Below are 19,830 nucleotides of genomic sequence, written 5' to 3' on the forward strand. Positions count from 1 at the left end.
CATTCCAAGACCCATACGCGAGCAACTATACGTACCCCCATTGCCTCGCAACATGCACCCCCAACACCACACGGGGATGCGTAAAGCCAGGGCACAACAAATGAACAAAGGTTACTCTAACGACAAGGAGGCGGTCTTCACCGACGCAGCCCGCTATCGAGACAGGAAGAGTTTCGTGGCAGCAGTTACTAGCCACCGAGGCAACCATCTCATGAGCGTCACCTTCAACACGGCACATGCCGAAGCGGCAGAGGAAGCGGCCATAGCACTGGCCCTCACACAAACCAAAGCTACATACGTGATCTGTGACTCGCAAACGGCAATTCGCAATTTTGCAAATGGGCGCATCTCGCAAGAGGCGTATCAGATACTCCACCGGCATCCCATACACCAGGGAGAGGCCGACGTTGATAACCGAAGGCATTTGCTATGGATCCCGGCACACACTGGAATGAGCACCCCCAACGAAGCGGCTCACGGCGTTGCTCGAGGCCTGACTCACCGAGCAGCATCGGAGGAAGAGCCCCCGCGGGGTACTGCATACGTCTGGGCATGGGAGGATCGTATGACCACTTTTCACGACATCACGGCACACTACCAATTACAAAGACGCATATACCCATTCCCTCACGCTATGTTAGACAGGACGCAAGCAGTACACTTCAGACAATTACAAACAGACTCTTACAGAAACCCCAGACTCATGCACGCCTTGTATCCAGACATGTACACTACAAACAGATGCACATCGTGTGGCGAGGTTGCCACACTAAATCACATGCTATGGGAGTGTCGGGACCTAACAAACAAGTCGGGCAGTGCCGACCCCTCCGTCTCTTCCACCGCCAGCCTCCAGTCACGCTGGATGACCGCACTGCTCGGCTCTGACCTGACAGCACAACTCTGGGCCGTTCAGCGAGCCGAGGAAGCCGCTTCGAGACAAGGTCTCGGAACCGCGTCCGCGGCGGGTGCCCAGACCCACTAAAAGACGCCGGACTCAAATCTTGCTGATTTGAAATTAAAGTTTACGCTCTCTCATCTCAAGCGGCCGCAGAAGAAAGACCTCGAATTATAGAGCATTTGTCAAGCCGCTCGTCAAAGGTGTAAAAGCAGAAAGCCAACACGCACTGACAACAAGGAAAGGGTAGGGTAAACCACTTGTTTATATTGAGTCAATTAGCAATTAAATATAAATGAAGTTGTATCAAAAAAGATGTGGTTTATAATTATTTCATTGCAATCAGTAGAACACGAAAGTGATGTTTGCATGTTTGCTTCCTGAACTTACAGTGCGCTGCAGCGAAAGGCGCAGGATTTGCGAGACGGCGTCCATGTTGCAGGATTGCTTGGCGTACGGCGTCCTGCTGCCGAGTCGCTTGGGTGAAGGCACGAGCATTGTGGTACGACTGTCTGTGGCAGCCAGTTGAGTTGCGAGGCGCTGAGCTTCAGGAATACGAGTGCCACAGTCCACAGCCTGCACTACAAACACGCGGAGTTCTGCTTCACATTGGCGTGCCTCTCGTTGGACCAAAGAGAGATTCGCCCGCCGATATCGTTGCCTTTCTGCGCCACCGCTAGGTGGCGCAGAAAGGCAACGAAGGACCCATTAGTTGATGCCATCGGGAGCCAAGCGCTTGGCGGTGTCTAAGCTCAGCTGATGCATGTCGACGCTAAACTTCGTAGGCGACGAGGCGTCACAGGCAATTAGACGCGAAAAAGAAACTATCTGCGGAAACTGCGTTGTCAGCCAAGCAGATGGCCTGTGGGGAACCAGCGCTGGATAGGTGGCGCGTCGATAAGAGTGCGTTGCACGCCGCCCTGGCGACGAAACGTGGCATATTTCAGCCTCCCGACCAGATGACACACACGTGCGCGGCCGTATTATAGTTCGTATGTTTCAGTTTTCCCGCCGCTTCAAGCGGACAGTTTTCGTAAAGGAGCTAGCGCCATGAAGTGAAGAAATCTCGAAAGAAGCTTTTTAAGCTTTATGTATTTTTCACAGCATTTCGCAGCGAGCACGCCGTGGTCCGTTGCAATGCTTGCGTGGCAGCCTGCCTCGCAAATCTAGCAGCTACGGCTCCGGTCATGCTGCGCTATGGTTTCGGAAGTATAAGTTGGCCTGAAGACATTCCATATTTCTCTAGCTAGACATAAAAAATTATGATGTTACTTCGCCACAGCAGTCAATGGAGAAGAAAGCTTTATCGCATCAGCTGACTCGCGCAAGCAAAGGTTTGAGTGCTCCGCTGCTGGATCCGTAACAACGCTGGCTACATTTAGCACTAATTAAATAAATTTACCGGATGCATCTGAGCGCCGAGTCCTCATCCGCATGCGCATTTTTCAAAACACATAGGCGGCTTAGTCGTACGTACGCCGGCAGTATGCGCACGCAATTCGTACTACAAGGCAGCTTCCCTACCACATAATTCTTGGCAATGAATGGATAATATTTCCCTTTCGTATCGTCCGCTTGGTGCGGTGGCGTTAGAAAGGGCTTTGCGGTGGTACTGCGAAGGAAAAATGGTTGGTACATATGCCGGATTGAACCGCGTTCGCCTACGTTCCCCGGCTCACAATCACAAGCTTGCACTCATACAGAACCTCACTGCGGCGGCGGCGGCAACAGCGACGTCGAAGGCGGCGGCATAAATGCGGCTGTAGTGTCCACATAACTGCTACCACAATAAAAGAAGAAAGCGGCAGTTGCTGGGAGTGCTGTAAAGCAGTCAGGGAGCTCTGAATGCAATTGCGCTCCACTCTAAAAGTTGAAGCTTAAGCGGTCTCCAAATGTTTTACCCGTTCGCACCGACGTCACAGCCGTTGCACGAAGTTAATCGTAGACCGTACAATAAAACACTTTCGTGTTAAATATAACTGGCCGTGGGATGGATGTGAACCCATGTCTTGGCACTACGCGCGCAATGCTATATCTAATTTAACTACCGTGGCACCGCTTTACTCGTCCACTTTCTTGGGTGTTTATACCTGTCGACTAGAGCTAACCATGGTTGCGTTAGCCAGAGCCTCCACTCGCGTCCTTAGTGGTGAATGTAGAACATCCTTTCGGCTGCAGGCGTCACGTAGCACGCGACCGGTTGGGTAGCAGATTGTAGCTTGGCGTGCAAAGGGAACGCTTTTAAAGGTATCGGAGAAGTAATAGTCTAATGGATGGGCAACAGAAACGTGACTTGGTTGCATCTTCCTCCATCCGTTCAATTCGTCCAATTCTCACTGCTGGTAAGTTCATATGAAATTTCGACGAAGCGTTCTGCCCTTAACGAAGATGCTGACGTTTCAATTTCTGGAAACTCGTGTCAGGCACAAGCTATGGCAAATTGGCATGCTTTCTGTACCGGCTGCCTTCAATATGCTATGGCATGTTCCCTAAAGAAATGGAAACAGCTGATTAGTAAATTTTGTCCCTGAATAACTGTATCGACTATCGCGCAAATTCTGATTTCTGTCGCCGCAGCGACGCTTTCACATCAATGAAATGTCATCTTGTCTTAAGACCGGCGTATTTATTAATTTTAGACAGAGTCAGGTCCCAGAATCCTGGAAATAGCCCGTCCGGCTATTTCTGTGAACATTTTTATTGTGATCTTTTGTGAAGGCATGGAGAGTGGCACGTCTTCACAAGCGCGTCTTTCTGCGCATGCCGGTGAATTATGTACATGGCTCCTTCGGCCATCCTCTGAACGTCCCTGCACATACCTAACCTAACTTATTGAGCAACGCTTTAAAAAATGTTATTGCAGAAGGTCAGCAAGGAGTTCAAGAACTTTTCGTTACCTACGTCGAAGGGATACATTTTCTGATAACATACGCTTCTACGGCACTTTGTCGAAGTTACGGCTATGTGCCTTAAATACCTATATATTTTTAGGAGAGTATCCTGCTGACATTGCCATGAAAGTTCTCGAAATTTGGCTGACCTATTCAAATAACATTTTTGGAAAGTACTGCTCGGTGAATTAGGCTACTGCATTGCGGTGAAGTTTGACGGATGGCCCGAGAGTCAGTTGTTCTATATTCGTGCGCCCGCACACAATGGCGCGAGGGTCAAGAGCTGCAAAACTGCGTGCTTGTGCAAAACATTACAATACAAAAAGGCTGCGTTTACGTATACTAACGTTTACTATATGCCTTTTATTGCATTGGTGCAAGAAATTGCGGTAATATGCGCCTGTATTACACGTTGCTTGAGGTTGCAAATTTGTCTGTTTGGTAGGCGCGCAGATATGCCCCTTTAATAAAGGTACTTGAGTACAAGTTATTGTTTTTTTTATTTAGAACGGCACAAAAACACAAAAGCACAAATGCAGAAGTGGCAGTGACGAATTGCCAGTAGTGCTTGAAGCCGCGTTGCGATTAGCAGGTAGGCGTGCCTGACGAGGAGAGTCGACTTCACAAACGGTATCAGTAACTGCGGCGTAGATGTATCATTTTTTGTTGATAATAAGCTTCTAAAAAAAAAACGCTGACAAAAGGGTTGGCCGCTAGATTTCCACATTCTATTTTTTTCTTGAGAAGCGTTTGATCTGCGGAAGTATTCGCCCACGGCAATGGCAGCTGTTTTCAGCTAAGCTTTGTGAGAGACAATTAACTTTTCGGTTTGAATAGACGAAAACGTGAAATGTCATGTATTAGTCTTGAAGCGTAATGAGCGTGTCTTTTGTCTCAAAATTTAAGAACATAATTTCTGCACAGCGAAAGAACTTAGCAATGCGCTTTCTTTTCCAGTGCGGTAGACCGATGAGACCCGCGAACGGAAGTTTCTCGGGGCCGCACTCTCGCTTCTATTGCTGAGTAAGAGAAATCGTCTTAGATTTCTCTGCAAGAGGGAGGCGAGTTCAGACTGAACAATGCGGTGTGTTGCTTTTGATGCGCCACTTTGCCTTGCTGGTTCTTGAACCCTTCGCGCAGAGCAGTTTCATTAGTGCATCCGATTTGCGCACTTCTTTTGATGAAGTGTCTCCTCCTCTATCATGTTCACGTAGGGATGGTAGGTAGGCGAGCTAACGTCGTGCGTTATCAAAGTGGAAGCACTCGGTGACTTTGCCATAACGCGGCAAAAGCTTGCATTTTTCCGCCCGAAATACTCCTTGTTTCTATGAGATGCCCACTATTCGATGCCTGAATAAAGAAACGCTGATAGCTCAAGAACTTCTTCGACGTGCTTGTACTGGCGCTTTTATACAGAAAATGGCTAATAGTATTTACTCAATGGAAACCGAGGAAATTGCGATGCTAATTGTGGGGGTTTTCAAGGTGCCTAGCCGTGAACAATTCCTATGAAGTTGGCTCCATTCACGATCCTGGCCCCAGTTCTGCTATTTTGCTGAAATATTGATGTGCAATACGAGATCATCACAAAGAGGTGGACAGAGTCCTCTGTCAAAAGTAGTTCCAACGCCTTTCCGTATGTTTATTATTTGCACATGTGCAATATCTGTGAATGTAATCATGTAGACATGGTTACGATGGGTATGTTCTTTCCACGCTCTGACGGCGTCGCAGTCTGTACAGCTCATGGCGACCTAAAACACAGCTAGGCGAACTGGTATGCCCCCACGAAAAGGCCAATTCCGTCACGAACACCATTTTCTGCCCTGGTGCTGGGTAGACCAAACTCCGAGAGGAAAATACACAAAGAAAAAAAATGAAGCCTGCTTCTATGGCAATGGCTTTGTTGATGCGCGAGGGTGAAACGCCATCCCGCTTGTCGTCTGCTATGCACACCAATTTCTATGCAGGCGCCAACGGAAACCAACACCACATGCATTTAATTTTTCAGATTGTCTTCCTCTTTCACATTTACTTTTCTACCCGCTTCGGCTTCAAATTTTTTTCTAATTCGCCACGTGCAAAGACAAAGCAATCATCTTGAGCGACTCGCAAACGGCATGTAGAAACCTACGAAAAGGCCGAATTTCTGCCGCAGCAGTGAAGATTATAAAATAAATAACAAGACGCCAAGAACTACCCGACACCTACGTCGCATGGACCCCAGGCCACGAACACCTGGCAGGAAACGAAGCAGCACATGCTGTTTCCCGAGAGCATACCAGCCGGGATTTCCTGCCGCACGGTCTCCGGAAAGCGACGAGGGTGGAGGACATTCCCATCAACTACGCCGTAATATTGCAACATTACCGACTGGAAAGAAGACAATATCCTCCAGCTCATCCAACATTAAGCATGGAAGAAGCCACCGCCCTCCGCAGACTACAAACAAATACGTATGTACATGGAATTATCATGCACCGGATGCACCCCACCAAATTTTCATACCTATGCCGGTATTGTGACGTACCAGACACGCTCCCACACATGGTGTTGGTGTGCCCGCACCGCGAGAAAAACAGGGAAGATGATGCCTCAGAACCGCTACAAGCGATCGAAGAAACGTGGGAGGCAATGTTAAAGGCACAGAGCCTGGAAGATCAGCGAAGTGTGGTGGACCGGGCCCGGGCTGCAGCATTAGCCAGCGGCTTCCTGGACTAAGAGCGCCGCCCACCTAGAGCGAAGAAAGGCCACTTTCTCGCTGTTTCTTACAATAAACGTTCATTCCTCCTCCTCCTCCCAACATGTGTAACGCATCTGTATGAAAACTTATCTTTTTCTCTGCAAGACGGGCTTGCCGGCATGCCACGCACCTGTATTTCTGTATCGGCAAAACATAAGTAGGCAGCAAAATGTTTCTTATTCACTGTTTTCATTAGCAACGTATCGCAAAGCAAGGCATTCGAAATACAAAACAACAATGTACAGTTGAGTATCTAATTAGTCAGTACAAATGGGCGCATTCGGCACGGCGATCATCCATACGTAAGACAATTTCCTACAGTTTTTCAAAGACGTAAGATAGGCACAGTGGCCATGCTTGTTTGCAGTCCACAACATACCTGTACGTCAGCAGTTTTACCGCTACAGTTATTTGTGAATAAGAAAAACATTATCAAGAGCAGCAGACCTACATGTTTTGCATACCAGTAAAAAAAACTTCCTTTTTTATTCCATACAAAGGTATGCTTGCTAAACTAAATAACTTGCTTTACCTAGTCAATTTTCAGCAAAGCTCTTCTTGTGCTAATTAGCCGATAAATATCTAACAAATTATACTGAAAATGTTTGTAGTCTTTTTTCATATCTGGTTTTCTTGCGATATACAACAAATAAGACAACTAAAGCCTGATTCAGATCTGTAACATTGCGAGCAAGCTATCAATACTAAATACTCGCGAACATACTACAGATGTTTCTTTATATTTGTAATACAATTCGCTTGTCAAACAGCAGATGCAGGAGTAGCACGCGTCAATCGGCGGTTGATCGTCAGTAGAGTTTGGGCAAAGACAGAGTGATGCACAAATGTATTATTAAACGCGCAGCTTCGGGACATTCACACATATTTTCTAAAAGCAACGCAAGCGTGCCGCATTCAATGCATCAGTGCAACCAGCTCAAGACAATTCTCTTTTGAATGGATTTAAGGACCTCCTTCTAAAACGCCTAATGTACATCACGCTTTGAAAAAGAGCCCATAGGATAAGTTGGGTGCGACTTGTTCGAATCAGAGGACAGGCATTAGAGCTATGTTACGAGTTTCATCAGTGGCTGGAGGTCATCCATCATGAGAATTTTTGTGTGGACTCAATAAGGAGGCGAAAGCTCTTCAACTTTCCTATAATGCTTGTTTTCTTTGCTTATTAACTATATTCGCGGCTATGGCGAAAGATCTCTCCCCTCGCACTTTTACTCTATGAAAAGGAGGAAGCTTTAGCTGAGGTGCTCCAATCTAAATACATGTAAAAAGATTATTCTTTTTTCTCGGCAACCGCTCCTGTAAATTTGACTAGATTTGTTGCGTATAAAAGAAAAACCTAAGTGTTGGTTTCGAATTTTTTATTGAGATCCTCAATTTTTTATTAAAATTTGGCCAAACTTGAAATTTTTCAGAAAACAGAACTATAACGTTTACAACTGCGTAACTGAGCAAGGAAAATTAATATCACAGTTTTGTAAAATGCATCTGATAGTACATCCAGAGCCGACAAAATTGCTATGTCACACATGAATCTAAAAAAATTCAGTATCATAAAAATACAGCTTTTGCAGAACTTTTGTATACAACGTAACAAATTCACGTACAATATAAATTTAAATATAAACTGAAAGAGAGATATAAAATGAAAATTTGTCGTCTTTATATGATGTAATGGATCCAGTTTACAGAACCACGATATGTTTTTTTGATTGCCAGCTGTTAACTTATAAATTCCGTGCGTCTATCTTTCTCTAACTTGCATATTGTTGAAAATCCTTGTTACAAAACTCATAACATAAATCGGAATTCCGCTTGCAGCAGTAACGATACTTTTACTTTGGTCTTTGGTCAGATGTCAGATAACTTTGGTCAGATGTCACAGATGAAACAGCCAATATTCTTTTAAATCTAAATTTCTGATATTTCTGCAACAAATTTTCTCATGCATCGAATATAACGGTCCACAACAGACCAAGAACGATGCCTTCCGAATGCTCTTTTAACCCCTACTTGTCACACACACTTCAAAATCCGCCTGCACGTCGCCCTTAACGTTCCCCGCAATTTTCTTTTCTTCAAGAAGAAACTTTGTGAGTTTAGTTTTGTTAGAAGAGACCGAACATTGGCACATAACGTTTTCTGAGTGATTTCAATCCCACTGATAACATCGCTTTAAAAAAAGATATAAGCCTAATTTTTCGCCGGAGTTGCAACAGACACATTGAATTGCATCTAGGAGCTATCCCAATTTGCAGAACCCAGCCGAACAAGAGCGAGGGTAGCAGCTAAGCGCAGGGCTTTCCTGTCAGCCTAACAGCATCAGAATAGCGATGCCTAAAAGTTCCGTTTTATTGTGCCTTCGTGAAGATGGTGGATGGCGCTTCGCTGCAAGCGAACTGATCGCTCTTAGGATTTTGGAAGCGAAGCTTCAGGTTGCAAACTCGCCGCGTTTTCGTGACCGTGGTTGCTGCGTGGCTATTGTGCAGGCAAATAGAGAAACCTTTCACAGTGGTGGACCCGTGCTGTGCGCTCTACTGCAGCAGTAGAGCGTTCCTTGCAGCAGCACCAGATGGCGCTCGCCTCTGCACACCTTGAAATACATTTTTAGAAAAGTTGGGTATGCCAATCGCGAAAATAGGAACAAGGGCTTGATGGCGCCACCCTCCGCCTGTTTCAAAGAGTACGCCCATAGCATCCATCCAATCATCCATCAGCGGCCGCTAAAAATGCAAACAAAAGGAACCAGACCCTTACAAAAAATTTTAGTAACATTTTATAAACCGTCTTTAGACAAATGTTACTAGAACCTATTGACATTCTATAAAACGTCTTTAGACACCGTAACAACTTCCTAGTAACCTCCTACCGACTATTGGCCACCGATATTGAATTGAAAGTATAGATATAAAATGTCGATAGAATTCTTACCGACTGCTTATTATCTTATGTCGTTAGAAAGTGTCAACTGTGAAGCGACTATTTATTGACCACCTTTATACATCCTAACAACTTGCTATTAACATCCTGTCGACTATTCGCCACAGATAGTTGACAGGATGTTACTAGGAAGTCGTTAGGATGTATAAAGGTGGTTAATAAATAGTCGCTTCACAGTTTTTAGAAAGTACATAAAAATTTTATTCGGAGGTAATTACTTTTGCAATTATATATTGCAAAAGTAAGCTTTGATTATCTCTGAATAAAATTTTTATTTGCTTCCTAAAAACTGTGCAATGACTATTTATTAACCACCTTTATATATCCTAACGACTTGCTAGTAACATCCTGTCAACTATCTGTCTTTGGCGAATAGTGATTGCCAAGTGGCTAGGTGTGGCATGCAACAGAAGAAGACGGGTTTCCATTTGTGCTTGAACACATCCATTTAATATCCCCGGGCTAGTAAGGAGGACGAGTTCTCCAGCTGCCCTGGAAGTAGGCTGAAATGTTGCGTTGTGTAGTCTAGAAACGAGAAAAAAAAGGCAACATATTAGTTTTGCTACAGTGACATTGCAACACACCATGCATCTGTTTCTGAAAAAGGAAGTGCACAAGAGACAAGCTTTCAATCCTGTGAGCTATAAACATCTCCACCTGTTTTGTGCAAAGTCCTAAAAATGCATGAAATGACTGAATTCGTGCATTAAAGCTGGGAGCGTGATGGATGTGCGTAACACCAACAGATGCACGACACATAAACTCTATCGTACCAATTGTCATCTACAAACAAAAGCTGTAAATCAACTTCAGTTTAATGAACTTCGATATTCGTATTGTGACTAGTACATGGAAGTTTCATGTGTGAATTATCTTAGGAAAGGCAAGGTGTCAGTCATAAGTATGCTGCAGCTTTGCTTGGGCACAGGTACATAGAAGAGTTGATTTTTATGTTGCACTTAAGAACCACGAAATGATACAAGCAACATGTAAGCAGTTGAACAGGCATTACGGACGTTCTACAGCAAGATTAGAAAATGCCTTTGTCGTGCAGGCAGACATTGTCAAAGTGAGCTTGTTACTAAACATGTTAGCTTTCCACAAGACAGGATATTATCAGTGCATTCATATGACCAGGGCCTCTATCACAAAAATACATATGCCAACAGTAATGACAATTTTCTTGTTATGGTGGCAAAGCTTGCATTATAATATGTTATTATAATCAGGTTAATAGCTATTTTAGCAGGAAAGAAAGGAGTATACCCTAAGATAGCACTGAAATTGCCATAAAAGGAGTTTTGTTGAAAACTGCACAAAGAATATTAAGATGCTTCTTTGTGACACACATACCTACTATGGTGTTGACCTTCTTGGAATCCAACGGATCCTTCTGTGGAAGGCATTTGACAGCCGCCCAAAGAAGGACCTCCCTTCAACGTCTTCTATTGAAAAAGGAGCTTTAAGGAGGCCCTCCGCGAAGTGAAAGCCTGAGTTGTTAGCATCCAGGCACAGCCTCTTCAGCAGGCCCTTTTCAACGTATACACCGTCACCGATGTCTACCTGTCAAAGAATACAACAACCAAAGATTCATTTTATACGCATTTGATCAAGGAATGGTTAGGAAGTAGGGTAAGGTTTGCAAAAACGGAAGTCGCTGCTTCTTGTTGATTCGGTTTAAAGAACAAAGCAGCCTTACGTATACCATACATGCATTGTACTGAGCTGTGTACTTTTACGTAAGACTAGAAAGTATTGGGAGCTTCAATGCGAAAGAAAGACATGCATCTGCCTAGAACTAAGCAAATGTGTGCCACCCCTTGACACAGAGTGAGATCTGGTGCTGTTTTAGTGATTAGCAGACATTGAAAGCTTCAAGCCTCATCGAGTATAGGGCCAAGCTGTGCTCGATTAGTGGCGCACAAGTGCTCGAGAACTATCAAACAAGATGCAATTGTCTTCAAATACAATTCTGACTTCCCCTTGCAGACATGCACTTTTAAATTTACTGACTGCACTTGGGTGTAAAGATTTTGTCTGACAGAGTGAATAAACAATATACACAAGCAGCATTTTCATAGTTAGCATAGTCTTTAATATGTACTGATACCTTCAATTTAGAAAACCCTGTATATTGGGCCTCATCAAACTAATTTCACAAAAGGTTTGTCAAGGTAGAAGCATAGAACTTTAGTCATTAGAAGACAGGTGAAAGGAGTTAATTATTGCAATTATTACTGAAAATTAAATTTCAGACAGCTCATCCCTATGAGAAATTGATGCAAGCAGTTTGTACATGCCACATAAGCATTTAGATATCAAAAATAGGGATTAGAGAAAACCTTCCCTTAGAGGTTCATTATTACAAGCAGCCATGCCCTCGAGAAGACATAACTTCTTTTTCTGTAGGCAGAAAGAGGCTCGAGTATTTTATTGACACATATATGTGCCCATGCATATATGTCATCTCTCTTGTAAACCTTTTTTTCATGTACATGCAAGGTGTGTTTATAACATCTCATTGTGCACAAAATTTGCGTAATAATTTAAAGACCGCGATTTTGTAGCGATGGTATTCCTTTGCGCTATTCGTTAGTAGGCTGACCGACGCCCCGGGCCGTGCTACGTACTGCAGCTGCCGGCCGTTAGCGGTGGGCGAGAAGAGTGATATAGAATCGAGGGGTAAGTATCGCTACAAAATCGCAGTCTTCAAATTATTACGCACTGCCGAACGAACACAAACTTTCAATGTGTGTTCATAATTGTGTGCCCATTCAGGCATAGCAATCAAGGCGGGTAGCAGAATGCAAGTACGCTGTAACATCAGAGGAAGCTTTCGTGAAATTGCTTGCTAAATGTGCACAGCAACATGGCTAACATACGATAGGAAAGCGCTTTGCTCTAGCTAGTTACACAACGCTCATTACGTAAATCATAAGCTTCAAGAATGCGCGCAAGCGCCAAACTTGCTTACCTTTCAAGACTTGGCAAACGCTCCTTCGTCTAACAGGTACAGAAGCACCGACGTTTCTCTGGCGCAAGCACTGTAGAACTGCCGATGAACTCCAGCTCCACAAAAGCACAACCTTCAACAGTCTTCCAAACACTACAATTCGAAGCCCCAGTACCAGACTTTTCACGAGAGCGCGGCTCCGGCAGCTCGGCAGAACAAAGGCAGCTCGTACGGGAGCTGTACTAGGGCACTCACTGACGACACTGGTGGATCGCTCGAAACACACGGCGAACTAATGGCGTTACACGAGTCCGGAGGGTTTGGGATGGTCACTGCACACAACAAGGAGCACGTTTTGTCTAGGCACTTCTAAAATTTAACTCAAATACCACCTTACTGCAGGGAGCACTCACGATAACCAACGTGGTGTGTCGACCAAACAAATACTACAGTAGCGCCACTCTGCGGTTTTTTAGAAAAATGTATCTTAAATGAAAAAATTGTGTGTTTTTCCCTAATAACATTTGATAGAGTCTTTTAATAAATTTATTTGGTCCAGAAGTGTGTACTTTGTACTTTGTGATACGAAGTTTAAGGAAATGTATATATAATAAAAACTAAGCGGATGTTGCCTTCAAGATTCGCAATTGCTTCAGGTGCATGCAGGTTGCAAAAGCACGGCCTTCGAGATCAGACTGTCACTCGAAGGAAGCCGTAGTAGGAGGCGGAGAGGCATTTAGGCCCCAATCATTGGGTTTACAGTGCTTAGGTAGGCTTCCTTATTTATAAAGTGTATACGGGGACTTCAGCCGAACCATGAGCGAGCTATACAGACGCACGCGGTACGATTCGGTGTCCGATCCGACGTGCGGCGCTGCATGCTACGGCATGAGCGGCGCGTAAGCTCCGCCCACATCCAACTCCCCAGCTTGAGTTCATATCCACGTCGAGAAACGCAATATACACAACTCTGCACAACACTGCTTCGCTTTACGCGAAGGCTGTCGATAAAATTATGCCCCTGTGAGTGACAGAACACTTCACGACGGCGCGTTGTCCACTGACGGCTCCGCTAAAGCCAGCGATGATAGGGCCGGTAGGCATAGCTAGGCAAACGCTGCAGCCGACGGCGCTTGCGATCCAGTCCGAGCTCGTCGAAGAGTGCTTATTTTTGCCAAAACAATGAACACTGTACACTTAGGGCGGCCGTAATTAAATACAATTGGTTTACTCGACGCAGTCGTTGCGAAGGGCAAAAGTGCAAGCGAAGTGAGCGGCCTCGCTCAGACGGTCGGTGTGTGATGTCTGCTTGCGAAATGCCCTCGCGTCGCGGCTCCCGATCTCACCAGTAGCTTAGTGCTAGTGTACAAGGCGCTGGTTTGCATAACAGGCACACGTTCGAGATAATTTTACTGAACTGGTAACTATTTCATGTCAGAAACAAACTGCAGCAGGCAAGGAAAAAGAATAACTGCGAGAAACCGGAAAGCCAGCACCGCCTCCGTGGAGGGAACGTCAGAGAACGTCACATGCCAGCCGCGCTGCCGTTGGCTTCGGCCAGACGACGGTGCAGTTGACGGACACGTCGGACGATGAAAATCTGCCCGGTTTGTCGCACGCCGGACGTCCGATCCGGCGCTTCGGCACGGCAAAACACCTCGATTCGGGCTGCAGTTTCGGCGCGTCAGACGCCGGATCGGATACCAAATCGGACCGTGCGTCTCCCGCTTTAGTTGGCGAAAACGAGCCGATCAGCGCGCCGTCTAGTGCGATGGTGCATGGCCTACGGGCTTCTTTGACACCTACTGAGCACAAATTCATGATCACTGCTCATATACACGCTTCCCATGGCACTAGCTGTCATGTTTTCGAGAATACGTGCCCACATCTTGAATTGGTGAGACCATATTTCCTCTTAGCGTCCGGTATTAGAAGCAATTTTTTTCTATGAACATTCTACTATCATCTGTTACTAGGAAGTTGATTAAAAATTAGGAAAACAGTTACTGTGCAAAAAAACATTTTTTTAATGCAGCCAGTCTTTGCATATTCATTTATAGTTCAGATGCTGTTATATGTTCATTTTTCACTAAATCATTTTTAACAACTTTGTAGTAACCAGGGTTACTAGAAAGTTGATTGCAAATTGTGGAAAGTTACACCTGTCCATGAAACAACACTGTCTTGCACCAGCCATGTTCACTGAATAATTATAACCTTATTGAATAATATTCATGCATGTTTTGTAACTTGGGTTATGTACTTTAAGAACATAATTATTTTTATTACCTTCTTATTGAATCGTGTTTCTAAAAAGTTAAAATAGTGTGTCTTAACTTTCTAGTAACTTTCTTTTTACATACTGAAGTTAGAAAAGAAGTAACCAACTTTCTTTTGACAAACGTTACTAAAAAGTAAAAGTCAATAGGATGTTACTAAAGTTGATAGGATGTTGATAAAAGTTCTAAAGAAAGTAAGGAAGCATTTTTGTATGGGGAAAGCTCGCCTTCGCACACCGCAGGCAGCGCCTGCGGCATCGCATTAGCCGCCCTTAGGCCTGAATGATGCGTTCCGCATCACTTTGTCTGGACATTGAATAAAGACGAACTAATGTTTCGACTCTTTACGCCCTCACACAAAGCTTCGCTGTCTATATATATTTAAACTGGTTGAATCTGCTCCATTTTTAACATCTGATATTAACTTCTGTAAGGTATCGTTTTCGACACTTGGCTGCGTTAGGCGTCGCATGGACAATATTTATGAGAAGTGACCGCGTGCACTTTCCAGCTGACAAAGAAATAAATTACGCCACGAGTTTGTTACCGCGATTCTCCGTGCGTCCCTCATCGAACGGCGGCGAGAAGCCGCGTTTCGCTTTTTAGAAACATAGGCTCTCGGCTGCATCACGTTTTTCTCACTAAAGTAGCCACGTAGAAGGGCAGTGGTAGTAGTAGTAGTAGAAGTAGTAGTAGTAGTAGTAGTAGAAAGTAGTAGAAGGGCAGTGGCGATTATATCGACTAGCTGGAGTGCGTTAAATTATAAACCCGTTTTTCGAAGACTTTTTCTCTTGACTTAACGACAATTTTACACTTCAATGTTGCCGCATGATAAACAAAAAATATTTAGGATTTAGTCTTTCATTTCATTTCATTTTATTACCTTAAAGACCCCTTGCGGGGTATTACCTAAGGGGTGGGTGGTACAAAAATACAGGAGGTTGCCCACTATCTTACTTTAAAGACAGAATACTCGTTACTTCATCCAGTCTTGAAGGGTAATGAGCACTTCTTTTATCTCAAAACTCCTAAACAGACTTTCCGCACGGTGAAAGATCTTGGAAATACGCTTTCTGTTGCCGTGCAGTAGACTGACAAGGAACGTGACCGGAAGTTCGCTAGCGCCGCCCTCCCACTTCTGTTGTCGAGCAAGCGAAAGCGTCTTAGGTTTCTTTTCTAGAGGTATGCGTTCACACTGAACTGTGTGGCACGTCGTTTTCGGCGCACCATTTCGCCTTGTAAGCTCATGAAGCCTTGGCGCACATCAGTTTCATTAGTGCATTCGAGTTGCACACTTTCTTCTACTCAGGAAGTGTCTCCTCCTCTGCTATGTTCAGGCAGAGATGGCAGGTAGGCAAGCTGACGTCGTGCGTTACCAAAGTGGAAGCGCACTGCGACTTTACTAAAAAGCGGCAACAGCTTGCATTGTTCCGGCCAAAATACTTCTCTTTGCTATGAGATGTTACCTATACGAAGAGTGAGTAAAAGATCTCGTACAACTGAGGAAGTTTGTTGAAAGCCTTGTAACTTAGCTGTTCTTCATAGCACGACTACTGGTATCGACTAAGTGGAAGCTGAAGCAATCCCCGCGCTACTTGCTGGGATTTTTCACGATACGTAGCTGTGAACGATTCCCGTCACTTTGGCTCCATTCGCGAAGTGCTGTTAGTGGTTGTCGTGTGACTATTGACTATTGTGCGATGCGAGAGTATCGCAAAGAGGTTAACAGGCTCCATTAGCTAAACTAGTTGCAAGAAACACCACTGCTACGCCCTTACGTATGCTCATTATTTGCACATGAGCAATATCTGTAAACATAGTGCTATAGACACGGTTAAGGTCGCCAATTTTTTCCACATGCTGATGACGTCACAGTGTGTACACTATATAATGAATTAGAGCAAGGCTAGGTGAGCTGGTATACCCTCAGGTAAAGGGGAATTGCGTCACGAGCACTAATTTCTACCCTTGTGCTGGGCATGGAAAACTCCGCCAGGAAAAAAAAAAATGAAGCCTGCTTCCATGGCAACAGTTTTGTTGATGCGCGAGGGTCAAATGCAATCCCGCTTGTCGTCTGCTATGTGCTCCACGAGAACACCACTTTCTCTTCAGGCGCCAACGAAAACCAACACAGCCTGCATTTATTTCCTTTTCAATAGCATTCGGCTTCTAAATTTCTTTTCTTTGTCGCAAGATATGTGCAACGCATTTGTGTGAAAACTTTTCTTTTTCTGTTCAAGATGCGCGAGCTGGTATGCAATGCCACGCAGCTATAATTTGTTTCGGCAAAACATAAATAGGCCGACAAATTTGGTTTATTCCCTGTTTTTATCAGCAACCTATCGCGCAGCAACGCATTAAATAGAGAATGCTATAATGTGGAGCTGAGTAGCCCATTTGTCAGCACAAATGGGCGCATACTGTACTATGATCATACATGCGTAAGACAGCCTCCTACAGTTTCACATAGAGAGAAAATTGCTGCAGACGCCATGTTTTCTTGCTGTGTAACACGCAACACTACCAAAGCAATTTTCGGCGCAATGGTTACTAACGAATAATGAAAATATTATCAGGAGAAGGACGTCCACATTTCTTGTACACCAATAACAAAAGCTCCCCTTTTTTATTCCATACGAAGGGGACGCTTGCTAGTCAAAACAACATGCTATACCTAGTCAATTATCTGCGTCGCTCTCCTTGGACTGATGCGCCGATAAATATCTAGCAAACTATATTGAAAATTTTTGACGTCTTTCTTCATGTGTGGTTTTGTTTCGCAATACGACGTGTCAGACCACTAGAGATTCATGTCGATGTGTAACATTGAGGACAAGGTATCGATACGATATACCTCTCGAGCATATTGCAGATGTTCTTAACATTTGTAAAGCACGTCGTTTGTTCTATCGTCATCTAGGCGTAAATGGCGCAGTTCAAAGACAATAACCACAAAAAGCGCCAAATTTGTTTTCTTAAGAAACAGCGAATGCAAGAGAAGTATTTGCCAAGCAGCGGTCGATCGTCAGTGGAAGTTGGGCAAAGACAGAGTGACGCAGAAAGGTTGTATTGAGTGCCTGGCTTCAGGACATAGAGAAATATCTTCTAAAACCAACCCAACTAGGCTGCATTCAATGCATCAGGGCCCTCCGCTAAGAAAAATTCTTTTTTGAATGGTTTTAAAGACCTTGTTTTAATGCGCTGAATCTACATTACATACATAAGCACAGTTACGAGCGACCCCTTTGAAGCATGGTAGCAGAAGGACAGGTGGACACATCTGGACACAATGACTCCAACGTGCTTCAACTTTTTTAGGGCACTTGTTTTTGGTGCAGCATACTTTGTTTGATAACTAAGGTTGTGATAACTAAGGTTGTGATAACGATTGTGCCATGAGATGTTTGGGAAGTTGAAATCTCCTAACAGAAATAAAAAGGCACTGTGAGGTATTGCGTAACAATAATATGCAAGACGTCATGAAATTCATCACAGAAGGAACGGGGTGAAGCTTTGGGTCTGTGTGTGTGGCCAATTTGTGGCCTCGGAAATGCATGGCACGGGTGTGTGCGAATGCTGAGAAACCCGTGTCACGTGGTAGTGACGTTAAATGACACAGTAGCAGTACTGTGAAAGACAAAACTGGCTTTTATTGGGCGAACCTGTGCCCACAAAACAGGCTACACTTAAAGCACAACGATAGCGGCGAACACAGTCGGCGATCGTCGAAAATCTGATCAGCGGGTCAAGCGCGTCGGCTTTTATACAGAGTCGTCGAATGTTCCAGACTAATCTTTGGAACCCGCGTGCCTTCCATAAAATTCTACATTATTCACGTCAGGCGAATAAATCAGATAACACAAGGTTCGGCGATAACAGACTGTGGATAGGAGCATCGATAACATTCCAGAAACTTCGGATACATGCAAGCGCGTCCCGCGCTGTGCGATAAGATTTGTTAGGCGGCGAAAACTGGTCACCCGATAAATATAAATAAACCTGTCAATATGCACGCTCACAACTTCTAAAGCTGACACGACTGAGACATTTAAGGAACGGAACTCTTCGTTAACAGTGATCTAGACACGCCCTGCCGACACGAATTTCGCAGCCATATTCGTAAATAGCGCATTTTGTTTTTCGCAGTCTAAAATTTCACTGCGTTGAACTTTTTCATAAAGCCAAGTTTCGGAATACACAACAATATCAACAGAAAATTAATCAATATGACCTGAGAGTGCCGTTTGCTCATTGGGCAGACTGCGTGCATTGCTAAATCGTAGAGGCACATTATTTTGCATGGCGGGAAGATAGCTATGCTGTCGAATTGTCAGAAGTGCTTGAAGCCACTTTGCGATTAGCAGGTAGGCGTGCCTCAAGAGAGAAGTCTACTCCATAAACGCTATCAGTGGCTGCGCAGTAGATGTAGCAATTTTTGTTCATGATAAGCTTGTTAAACCGCAGTTAAAAGGGTTGGCCGCTAGATTTTTCGTATTGAATTAGTTTTTTTTCGTCACCACTGTGTTGATCTACAGAAGTCTGAAAACTTAACGATCAGTGCTGTGTCTTTAGTTGCTCAATGTAACCCAGCATGTGCGCTCTGTCGATCACACCGTCGGTAACGTTCAAGCTTAGATGACGCGACAGCAGTCTTCGGACTGTGCCACTGTCCCGTTTGCACTGTCAAATATGCCGTAAAATAATAAATTATCCCTTCTGGACTGATATTCCCACTCGTCAAGCCTTGAGCTGTCTGCGGCACCTTCACTTGTAACAGTTTCATGAACAAGGCGGTTAATCTAAAATTAAAATTAAGTTATGGGTTTTAACGTGCCAGAATCGCTTTCTGATTTTGAGGCACGCCGTAGTGGAGGACTCCGGAAATTTCGACTACCTGGGGTTCTTTAACGTGCACCTAATCCTAAGTACACGGGGGTATTCGCATTTCGCCCCCATCGAAATGCGGCCGCCGCGGCCGGAATTCAATCCCGCGACCTCGTGCTCAGCAGCCCAAAACCATAGCCACTGAGGAACAACGGCAGGTGCGGTTAATCTGAGCTGGGCCCGACGCATATTCAATAGATCCAATGCAGTACGAAGTCACTAAT

General features: G+C 44.6%; 1 long non-coding RNA gene across 1 annotated transcript; it reads right to left on the bottom strand.

Moving 5' to 3' along the window:
* Positions 1–9,917: 9,917 nt before the first annotated feature.
* On the bottom strand, positions 9,918–12,640 carry LOC135918241 (uncharacterized). Its single transcript, XR_010569605.2, has 3 exons — positions 12,465–12,640; positions 10,844–11,053; positions 9,918–10,015 (listed from the first exon to the last, which is right to left on the bottom strand). It is a non-coding gene; the product is annotated as an uncharacterized lncRNA (long non-coding RNA).
* Positions 12,641–19,830: the final 7,190 nt, after the last annotated feature.

The sequence above is a fragment of the Dermacentor albipictus genome, chromosome 8 (genome assembly GCF_038994185.2).
Source record: "Dermacentor albipictus isolate Rhodes 1998 colony chromosome 8, USDA_Dalb.pri_finalv2, whole genome shotgun sequence".
In the NCBI taxonomy this organism is placed as follows: Eukaryota; Metazoa; Arthropoda; class Arachnida; order Ixodida; family Ixodidae; genus Dermacentor; species Dermacentor albipictus.